The sequence below is a fragment of the Balaenoptera physalus genome, assembly GCF_965194825.1.
Source record: "Balaenoptera physalus genome assembly, chromosome: 1".
Lineage (NCBI taxonomy): Eukaryota > Metazoa > Chordata > Mammalia > Artiodactyla > Balaenopteridae > Balaenoptera > Balaenoptera physalus.
This window is the reverse complement of record NC_138882.1, coordinates 5,817,749-5,830,040: the sequence shown is the minus strand read 5'-3', so window position 1 is coordinate 5,830,040 and position 12,292 is coordinate 5,817,749. Positions and strand designations below refer to the sequence as shown.

Below are 12,292 nucleotides of genomic sequence, written 5' to 3'. Positions count from 1 at the left end.
TACCAACCTGGGGAGGGGGGAGGGGGAGGACTGTTTTTAGTGCCCACGTGACAGTCTTGTCCCTGAAGAAAAGAAACAGATGCACTGGAGGCACACAGCACACAAACCCACACGCCCACACCCCTTCTCCACCTGAAGGAGAAATGACCAAGCCTCAAAAATTTACCTCGTATTAGAAACCCTTCTTGGGCACAACGATAACTATTAAAGTCTTGAGAGCTAGAGAAAAAGACATTTTTTAACGAATTGGAAATCTTTAGAAATTTAAAGAAAAGTTTAAATACTGTAAAACAATTACTTCTAAAATATATTAATTTCTTATGGATCTTTAAATTTTCCTTTCTATATAACGCTTTGGGCTAAAAAAAAATAAGTAGTCTAATTTAAATATTTCTCCTTAAACAGGCTCAGTAAACCTTGACAGGTTAGTGAAAACTACACTGAAGTGCTACAATAAATTGATCAACAGATACTTACAGACATCTGCTAAATGCCAGGCATTCAGTTAGTAGCTATATATAAACACAAACTGCTGTAACAAGTGGGAAAAAGGTAGGTCAGCTTAAAGCTAAACCAAGAGAATTAAGTATGTGAAGGAACAGAAATAGTCATTTTTATTACATTTCAAGGATTGGGTAATCATATGACTATAGTATACTAAATTAGACCACCATGGTATAAGGAACAGAAAAACACTTTGAAGGGTATTATAAAAAGCCCACTCAGGGCAATTTATCAGCAGAACTAATAACTTAATGGGACAACAACAGTCCTTCCAGGATGTATCAACAGACACGAACCAATCTGCAACAGAATTAAGTCTTTTGAGCTTCATGACCACCAGACAAAAAGTTTCATTAATTTGTTCATTCAAATGAACATTTAATTGAATGTTTACTATATGCCAGGCACTTTTCTAGATGCCTAAAAAAACAGAAATGAATGAAACAAAAATTCAAGCCTTCGTAATGTTTAAACATCTAGCGTCTGGGGACGGGGGGACAGAACAGATAGCATGAAATAAGAAGTGTAATGAATTATGTAATGTGTTAGAAGGGAATGAGTGTTGGAAAATAAAACAGACCTGAACGAGGGAGCTCGGGGAGCGTGGGGCAAGGAGCTTTCGGTTGTCGACAGCGTGGTCCAGGGCAGACATCACCATGAGGAGGACATCTGAGCCGAGGCTGGAGGGCAATGAGGCAGCGAGCCCGTGGTCGGGGGAGAAGAGGACCCAGGAAAGGGGAACCACGGGCATCAACAAGGCGCAGAGCAGGTGTGGATGCACCCAGCAGGCCTGTACCGAGGTCCAGGGGTTGAGAGAAAAACCAAGCAGCGGTGATGCCTGTTCTCACCTTGATTCACAACCTGCAGTCTCAACGGTGCTCTGAACGATGCCCAACAACCTCCTTTTTTCTCCAGCCCGCTCACTCTCCATCTACTTCAGGTCTTCTCTCCCCTTAAAGGTCCAGCCACCTCCCCTTCCTCTCTCAGCCCATGACCTTGCTTCCTAATCTCACTGGGAAAAAAAAAAAAATGAAACCTAAAGCAACTGAAAGAGAAATTCTGCCAGCTCCTGGCTCACGCGCCCGCCCCTTCCTGCTGTGCACGGGGTGTCTGCTCCTCAGGGACCAGCTCCTCTAGCGCTTCCCCCTCCTATCTCCTGAGTAGACCCGTCTCTGCCAGGTCTGCCCTACAGCCCACGAACACGTGCCTTCTCCTCCTGACCCCATGTCTTCTCTGGCCTTGTCCACTTCGACGCTCCTCTTTAGGGTAAAACTCAGAAGTGCGGCCAGTACTGCTGTCTCCAGCCCCTCCCCGCCTGCACCCCAATCACAAGGTCTCCCTCACCTCTCCGGTAAAGCTGCTCCTGCTGGGGTCATCCTATCGCCATGTTACTAAATCCAGTGCTCAAGTCCAAGTTCTTCCTTTAATCAACCTGTCACAAGCATCTGACACAGCTGGTCCCTCTACTATGGTGTCCTTTCTCTACTTGGTCCCAAAGGTACTCACTAGCCTGAATTCTCTCCTACCTCCAGGGTTACTCACTCCTTCTCGGCCTCCTTGGTCATTGCCCTCTGCTATTTCCTGGTCCCTGGACCTCTGGTCAATCCTATTTATACTCACTCCTTTGGTCATCTCACTTGGTCTCCAGTCTAATGACTTTAACTACTATCTACACGCTGATGACTCCCAAATTTATATCTCAGGTCTAATTTTCGCCTCTGCCTCATCTATCTATTTGCCTAATAAATATCTTACTTGGATGTCTAAAAGACATCTCAGACTTAACATGTCCAAAACTGAACTCTTATTCTTCCCACCAAAATTTCTCCTGCTCACAATCTTCCCCATCTCGATAAAATGCAAATACATCCTGCCAGTTTCTTGGATGAGAAATCATGGAATCATCCCTGACTCCTTTCTCTCACACTGCACGTTAAATCTTTCAGAACATCCATTGGCTATCTTCAGGACAGATCCACAGTCTGACCAGTTCTCTCCTCTTCCACAGACCAGTTCCAGACTGCCCTCTCCTCTCACACAGATTACAGCACAGCCTCTATATCTTCCTTCTGCTTCCCCCGTGACCACCCCACAGGATGGTGCCCAAATGCCACATTCCCCATGAAATCTATACTGGCTATGCTACTGTAAGGTGCAATCTCACCCCAACCCCTGGTGGTCCCCCTTCTTGTTCCATTTACTTTTCCACAGTCCTTATCATCTCTGAACATTCTACATAATTTAGCTAACTTATTGTTGGTCCCCCTCCCACTAGAAACACAGAATTCACAACGTCAGAAATTCTTTTCTGCTTTGTTCTCCAAAGTATCCCAGCACCCAGAACACTTCCCAGTAGACAGCAGACACTCAAATTATACTGTTGAATGACAGAATGAATAAAGAATACTTAGATGAGTGTTTCTAAAATTTTAGTGTGCCTATTTTTATGGTATTTCATTATTAATGTAAATTTCTGGGTTTTAATCCAAGCCTCCTAAATCCAAAATTTTTGAAGGTGAGACTTAAGAAGATGCGTCTTTAATAGACTTTCTAGCTAAATCTGATGCAGGTGGTTTGAGCCCACATTTAGACAAACGCTGTTTAGGATACTACTTGAAATTCGCTAACAAAGGATGCTGAAAAAATGTATCTCTTGTCCTAATAAGCTCTCGCTCCTTGTGTATTCCTTTTTCTACCAATAGGTGTCCATGTCTTACCTATGTTACATGTTATTTTTATTCTTTTTTCATGTTATAAAATATGTGCTTGATACAATTACCATCTCTCATCCATTCATATGTCAAATATTTCCTAATACTCCCGAACTGTTGAATTTTTAGCACTAGGAATGCATGTGTTGATCTTAGCTATAGATGACATACCATAAATAAGTAACTATCGTGCTTCTTTCAAAAAAGATCAATAGGAAAATGCAGAAATGTATAAGAATTTATTATTTATGTTAAAAGCTTTCTAAAATCTCCAGCTAACATAAAAGGAAAATATTTGGCTTTTGACCCACTCCTTTTATCCAATATCTTATGAAGTCAGAGAAAGTGGGTCATAGCACAAAATACAGAGAGTGCGGAGGATCTCTCAGAATTTTCACTTTTACACACTATACCAGTAAGTGACTCTAGGTTTGAAATTACAGACACCACTCAGTTGAAACACCTGACTCCTACAATGTTTGGATTTTCCCAAATGAAATACATGAAGAGCTTACAAAATATCCATTATATTCAATTTTATGAGCTCATCATCTAGCAAAATCATAAAGACATTTTCCTGCCTATTTCTTATAACAGGAATAGCAGTTTTTATTTGATTTCTTTATTTAACAATATTAAGTGTCTACTATATACTAGATACTAGGATACAAACACTTTAAAAATGATCCTTGTCTTTACAGAGCCTACAACTCAAGAAGGAGCCAAACAAACCAACAAATATCATACGGTACAAATCCAAGATGCTAAAAGGCAAGGAATTTATAAAAGACTGAGAGATCAAGAACCTGCAAAAGGGACATCTGAACCAAGTCTTAAAGAATGACTGAGTTGAGTAACGTAAAATGGAGAGAGAGCGTTCAAGCCAGAGAAGACAGGAAGGCAACAAGCACAGATGCATTTATTCATTCCCTTACTCCTGAAGGGACGGTAAGTCTTAGTGGCTCCGTGGATCCAAGTCCTAACTCTACCACATACTAGCTGCTGTGTACACTCTTAGCAAATTATTTAACCTCCCCATAATTTAGGTGTATAACCTGCAAAGTGGCAGTAATAAAGTAGGTCACTGTGAAGATTAAACTAGTCTAGATAAAGCACTCAAACAGTACCCTGCGTAAGTCAATATCCAATAAATGTTATTTTTATTTATTCATAATGACCATCATTCATTCTCTCACTATTTACTAAGTATCCATTACAATTCAAGTGAGAAGCATAAAGAGGTGAAACCATTTTCAGAGACCTAAGAGCGAACATCCAGAATGGCTGCAGTAAGGGTATTTAGAGAAGTATTAGAGAAAAAACTAGAGAGACAAATGCCAGAAGATGACGGATTCTGTGTGCCAGGCTAGGGTGTGAACGTCACCCTAGATATAATGAGAAAGATGTAAGATTTGCTTTTCAGAAAGAATGCTCTCAAAGCAGACTGGAGGATGGCTTGAAAGGGGGGGGCTAAATGAAAGAACACAAACCGGTTGCCCAACAAGTCACTGACACTGAAACGGGGGAGAATAAAATAGGTAAATCTAACATTTAGAAAGCAGAATCAACAGAACATAGTAAACAACTAGAAACTGGGTGCAAGAAAGGTTCGTGGTGATGGAATGAGAAAAGATGACACCTAATTTTCTGGTTTAGGCAACAGGGTAGAATTAGTTCCCAAAAGAAGGGGTGCAGGAGGGGCCAGTATGTGCGTGTATGTGCAGATGCACGTATGTATATGGGCGATGCACGTGTTTGTATAGGAGTGTATGTATATGCATACACGCATGTATACATTTGCACGGGTCTAGACTAAAGATACGTTTAGGACTTATCATAATAGGTAATTAACACATGTATGGTCCTACATAAGGAAGCCCAGTGAGCTGGTATGAGCTAGAGACATAGAGGTCTGAGGACAGAGACATTCAGGGTACAGACAGAGGCAAGCGTAATGATAAAGGGCCCAGGAGGAACTGCCTAGAGAAAGGGAAGAAGTTGGAATGTTGTATCACGGATAAAAAGAACAAGAGTATTCTAAGAAGTACTACTAGTCAATATGCCAGTAAGTGAGCAGAGAGAGGACTCTTTTCCTACTCACTACAGCTGTAAAAACAAAGGCTACCCTCGCAGGAGAAACCACACACCCACTCTTTTTAAAAACAATTTACAACAGCCAGGACATGGAAGCAACCTAAGTGTCCATCGACAGGTGAATGGATAAAGAAGATGTGGCACATATATACAATGGAATATTGCTCAGCCATAAAAAGAAACGAAATTGAGTAATTTGTAGTGAGGTGGATGGACCTAGAGTCTGTCATACAAAGTAAAGTAAGTCAGAAAGAGAAAAACAAATACCATACGCTAACACATATATATGGAATCTAAGAAAAAAAAAAAATGGTTCTGATGAACCTAGGGGTAGGACAGGAATAAAGACGCAGACGTAGAGAATGGACTTGAGGACATGGGGAGGGGGAAGGGTAAGCTGAGATGAAGTGAGAGAGTGGCATGGACATATATACACTACTAAACGTAAAATAGATAGCTAGTGGGAAGCAGCCGCATAGCACAGGGAGATCAGCTCGGTGCTTTGTGACCACCTAGAGGGGTGGGATAGGGAGGGTGGGAGGGAGATGCAAGAGGGAGGAGATATGGGGATATATGTATATGTATAACTGATTCACTTTGTTATAAAGCAGAAGCTAACACACCATTGTAAAGCAATTATACTTCAATAAAGATGTTAAAAAAAAGAAAAAAGAAAAGAAAAATTACAAACCAAAAAAAAAAAAAAAAAAGTGTTCTCTTCCAGTATGCAGAATGAGAACATTGTTGGATGGGAAAGTTTGAGAAAGACACATTTATATTATCTTATGAGGAACACTAAAAGAGGTTTTGCCAAGTTGAATTTCCCTATCATTTTCCACTCTGATAAAGTTAGAATATGGACAAGCAGAATTATTTTGCGGAAAAAATGTATCTACTGTAATATATTTGAGCTCCAGATGTCCAACAGTGACCTAGGCTGCCAGCGAACAGACAGTCTGTATTCATGGACATCCCACAGGTCTGTGGTTCTGCATGAGGCTCTGGGATCTCCACACTAAGTTCAGCCACGGTCCTTGGCCATGGAGAGTGTATAGTAAAATGAGCAGAAACAACTTTAGTTCCCGTGGCCTTAATAACAAACAATACCCAAGAAAATAATTTCCTCTGCTGGGTTAGTGTAATAGGAAACAAAAGGAAGAGACCTAAAAATAACAGCTTAAATCTCTGTAAAGCTGCAAGCTAAAGAAGGTGCTGTCAGAGCCATGAGTTTAAGAAGTGGTTTCTGGGATTCCTTCCAAATCCATTATCTAAAGAGGAATTTATCCAAATGGAACTTCCTATCATCTGTCTAAGCCATGTTTATTCCATGGTATCATGGAATGTTAGAGCCGAAAGGTATCTCAGACTTAGTGACCTTTTAGTCTAATTCATGTTACAGATGCAGTAACTGAGGTCTAAAGAGTATAAGAAGTCAGCTGTGAGTGAAAACAAAGCCTATTACCGGTGAATCCAGAAATAGTAAAAAATATATATATATATGTTTTTATACAACACTTAAGGAATTTAAATAATAATAACTTAAGTAATTAATAGCCTAATTAATAATGACAAAGCCAACTACCAGAACATTTCCTCCCTACAGAAAAGATCATAATCCTTTCAGCTTATCCTTTCCTTGTCTTTCTTTATAGTTTTATCACGTTTCCCTAAATAATACATTATTTAGTTTTCCTCGCTGTTGAACATTATTACATAAAAGGACTCATCGTATCAATTCTTCAGTGATTTGTTCCTTTAATTCATTCACATTTAGTTTTACTGAAGCTCGTTCATCTCCCTGTTGTGTAGCTGTTCTATTGTATGAATGTAACAATTTACTCATCTTAATACTGATGACTGTCTAAGATTACCAGCAGTACTTTGCTGTTATGAGTAATTTTAGTAGATGATTTTTGGTGCACAATTTAGAGTGAAATTGCTGGGTCAAAAGAAACTGAAGTTTAAGTCATAGCACCAAAGTGTTTTGTCAATAAGTTGTGCAAATTTTCACTCCCCTCAACAGCTGAAACTTGGTCCCGTGCTCCATGTCTTTGCCAAAATTTGAGATTTTCAGGTTTTTAAAACTGGGCCAGTCTGGTGAGTGTGAGGTGGTATTTCATTATGTTTTTTATTTGCTGTTCTCTGATTACAGATGAGGTTGAGCATCTTGTATATCTTTATTAGCCATTCAGGTTTCTTCATTCGCATGTGCTTATCCAAATCTTTTGCACAATTATATGTTTTTTACTGACATGAGGGAGTTTGTTTTTTTATATTCTAGTTTCTAAACTCTTGGGTGGTTCAAAAGTATTGCAAATATGGAGTCTTTTGATGGCCAAAAGTTCTTAATTTCAATGAAGTCAAATTCATTAGGCTATTTCTTTATGTCCTAAGTAACTTGTCTTTATACTCAAAGTAATAATGTCAGTTTGGTGTCTTACTTTCTGAATCTTTATGGTTTTTTTGGCTAAATTATATATGTGAGGGGTTCCAATGGTAATAGATAGAACCTTTCTCAGAGGGAAACATTAGTGTTTTAAGTATGACATTTACTGAAAATATCTTTAATCATGCCTTTTTGCTTCTATCATGACTCTCATGAATATTATGAAAAATCTGTGCATCTGTTGAGATGATCTAATGATTTTACTCCTATGATCAGTTAACGTAGTGAATTACATTCACAGATTTCCTAATGTGTAACTACCATTTAATTTCTGGAATAAAGTCAACCTGCCCATGAAGCAGTATCCTTTTTACACCTTGTTAGAATTGGCTGAAAATACTTTGTTTAAATTTTTGCAAATGTGGGCATGAGTGAGCCTGGCTTATAATGTTTTCTTCTCAAGCTGTCTTAGGTTTTAGAATCAAGGTTATCCTGGCCTTACAAAAGAGACTGAAGAGTATCTCCCTTTTGCCATAGTCAAAACAGGAATTTTTTGGAATTTGAAGTGGAACCATTTGATTCTGGAATGTGTGGGAGAACCGGCCTGCCTTACACAGTAAATATTGGTTAAATTTAATTAACATATTTACCATTTATTTTGCTCTTCCTTCCTTCTTGCATTTCAGACATTCCATCTTGGATCTGAGAAAACTTTCTCTCTGAATTACTTTCTTAAAGTACTTCCTTAAGAATTTCTTTCTCCTGTTGGTAGGGTAGTCAGGGTTCAACCAGAGAAGCAGAACCAGTAAAAGATTTAAGAGACAGATAGACAGATACATATATACATATGAGATTTACTACAAGAAACTGGTTTACATGATTATGAGGGCTGGCTAAGCAGGTCAGAAATTCATAGGATAGGCAGTCAGGAAGGACAGACCATGGGCAGGTGGGACCACAGTCAGGGGCCGATGCTGCCACCCACAGGCGTAACTTCTCTCTTTCAGGAAAATCTCAGTCCTGTTTTACAAGCCTTCCAACTGCTTCCGACAGGCCCACCCAGCTTATGTAGGATTATCTTCCTTATTTAAAGCCAAATGATTAGGGGTTTAAATTACACATGTAAAAATACCTTCACAGCAATACTTAGATTAGCATTTGATTACATAACTGGGGGCCGCAGCCTCACCAAGCGGACACATCATTAAAGCCAACACAGAGGGCAAACTCAGCTTTAGCAGGGAAATGTCTTCATGGCACTCTTGCAATTAAAAGGTATTTTAGTTGGTGTAGGATTCTAGGTATTTTTTCTCAACACACTGAAGATATGGCAGTATCTTCTGGATTCCACTGCTGCTGATGTGAAGTCATCTGTCAGTATTTGCTCTCTGAAAGTAATCTGTTTTTTCTCTTTTAAAAAAATTTCCTCTTTATTGAATGTTTTAGAGCTGAATCTGCTGTGTGGGTGTAGATTTCTTCTTATTTCCTCAGTTTGGAGATGTGGGACTTCCTGAATTTGTAAAGTGTGCACGTAACTGGCTCTGGCCCTGTCCTTCCAACCAGCATCTCTCCTCCACTTCCTGTCTGCTCCTTTCAGAACTGACTGTATGGATTTCAGACATTTCCACTCCACCCTTTATGTTTATTAACCTCTTACATTTTCTACTTCTTCATGGCTCTGTACTATATTCTGGATAATTTCTTTTTCACATCTTCCAGTTCAGCAAATCTCTCTTTAGTTAGATCTGACTGGCTATTAACACATCAATTTCCTTTCATCTAAATTACATGCTTCCTTTACCAGAAGTTTATTTGCTACATTCTTAAAATTGTCTTTACATTCTTTAAAGTTTTTACGCCTTGAACATTTTTAAAGTTTGTCTTTTATTTCTTTGAACATCTTAAGCACAGCTATTTTATATTCTACTTCTGTTACATCCAGTATTTGAAGTCTCTGCAAGTCAGTTTCTGTCTGCTGTTTCTGGTTCACGATTTGTTTCCCCGTGTGTCTAATGACTTTTAGGAGTGAAATTTCTCCTTGGGATCTTAGCTGGGAGAATTCCTTGATGCCTGGATGAAGGTGGATTCCTCAAGGAGGATGCGTATTTGCTTCTGCCTGAGGGCACTAACAGTCAGGATAACTTTACACTTGACTTGGGTTTGCTCAGACCAAATCAAGAATTATTAATTCAGGCTTCAGAGTCCTGTGCATGCTGGTGAGTGGCAACTTCTCAGCAGCGCTCTTTCCTCCCCTCCACTCATGCCAGAGCTTCAGATGTACAATCCCCAGGAAGTGGCTGAAGGGAAGGAGCACCTTTATTTCTTGTTTACCTTTACACTAAGTCTTCCCAGATTTATGGGAGTTGAATCTCCTATCACACTTCTCATCTTGGAGAGTAAGCACTGGGCTTTGTCTCTGGTGACCCTCACCACAAGATGTTTTTTCAAATTCTGCATTTTAAATTGTTTCAGTACATAAGTGAGCTCTGAATCCTTCCCTGCCATATTATCAGAAATTACAGTTCACTTTAATGCTTACCTTAAAATTATATGCTTCTCTCCTGGGTTCATGTTCTCTCAATTTTGATGCATAAGAATTGTCGAATAAAGAGAGGACCTGGGTAGTTCTTGACCCGTAATGGATCACAAACTCATGGTCAGGAATATTAATCATTTGTACCTAATAAATATTTTTATATTCTTTCAGAAAGATCAGTAGTGTCTTTGAGAATTCATCTATGTTGATAATTTTTATCAATCGATTCCTATTTTTTTTTCCCTTTTCCCCCCAAGCTTTAGTGAAGCATAACTGGTATACAAAAAACTGCACATAATTAATGCAGACAATTTGCTGAGTTTGGGCAGATGTATATACTCCTGTTACCATCACCACAATCCAGGTAATAAACATGTCCATCACCTCCAAAAGTTTCCTTGTGTCCATTTATGTTCCTGTTTGTTTGTGTGTGGTAAGAACATTAGCAGGAGATCCACACTCCTACACATTCCAAAGCACACAACACTGTACTGTCGGCACCTCGGATGCTGGACCTGACTCACCTTTACAACTTTGTGACGCTGTCAACAGAATCTCAAGTCCTTTCAGGGATACCTTCAACTATCTCTTTCTTAAGGTTCATAAAATAGTATCAAGTTCAAGAACACGGTCAATTGGTGTATGTAAGACTATCCAAGTTGTCCTATAATCGGTTCTACTTTGACCATTTTCATATTTTACATTTAGCCTCTTTGACCAAGTTATACTTTTAAAAAATCCTGCATAGATATGTATTTTGTTAATGTAAGTGCTCTAAGGATGAGGCAGACCCTAAAATTTATGAGCTCCCACAAAATTTCATGCACTGTCAAGCTGAGAGTGCACAGGTGTTAATTCACATAAACTGTATCACAACCTGTGGGGCAGCGTACGATACTTGCTATTTTATAGAAAAAGAAACAGATACTTATGAACAAAAAGCTACTGAGTGACAAAGCCAAGGTTTAACCCAACTCTACCTGACTCCTAAAATACATATGCTCTTTGTAGTTACGTAAAAAAAAAAAAAGACCACGTATGAACTTTATCAGACGATAAGACTCTAGTTACAGAATCTCAAAAAGGGAAGTAATACGTCATTCTACCCAATCATTCAGTCCTTGACCCCCATATAATTTGAGCTTCACAACTCAGCTTTGACAATGGGAGGTACAACTATCTCCTCTTGACAGACAAAAACACAGCAAGGGCACTGATATTTAACTCAACAAGCATGCCCTGGACGACTCGCCTGGGACTGCACTGTGCTATACACGTCAGCATTTACAGACCATCACTCGATCCGGTTCCAACCCTGGGAAGTAATGCAGTCTATACCGGAGCCCTCTAGGGACAGAGAGCTCCAAAGGGAGCCCACTCCATCCTTGGAAACTCACAAGACATCTTTAATCTGGAAACCCACCAAACCTGGTTCTTTCTGTTCCTGAGAGCTGTGTACTGGACAAATCTACCCCTTTCTTTAAGGTAAACTTTCACATATTGGAAGACAGGTATACCCCCCACAGAGCATTCTTCTAACTCAGATTATTTAGAACTTCCTCAGAATACAGATAAATGGTATTGGATTTTTTTCACCATGCTGGTTTCTTTACTTATCTAATTTGAAGCTTATTTTGAGTTATTTGGTCTCTTTCCTCTTAACAGACAGAGGAATTTCTATTAACTTGTCCGCTTCTCAAGGGCATCACTGAGTTTTTATTCATGTCTGCATCCTGGCCCCGAGCACAGTTTATGACACACTGTAGGTCTTCATTAAATGTTGAATTCACATAGCTAACTTTACACTTAAAATTGTCATGTGGAATAAGAAAAGTAAGTGTTAAGAACTTAACTTAAATTACATAAACAGAAACTATGGCAAGCCTAAATTAAGAAACTTGCCATGATCACACAGTGGGATGAAAGAGACACTGCATCTAAACTTTCTGAAATCTGATGTCAAGCTGCTGATTTTTGAAATGACAGTTTTATTTTCTGAGCCAGAAATCAAGACACACAGAAGGACTATAAATTTTTTCTGAAATTTTAATTTGTGATTAT

At 39.2% G+C, this 12,292-nt stretch overlaps 1 protein-coding gene across 8 annotated transcripts in view; it reads right to left on the bottom strand.

Moving 5' to 3' along the window:
• The window catches only part of DENND1B (DENN domain containing 1B), a gene marked incomplete at its 3' end in the record, with an annotated part of 254,700 nt that overhangs the window by 64,166 nt on the left and 178,242 nt on the right, over positions 1–12,292 (bottom strand). The window lies entirely within an intron of this gene.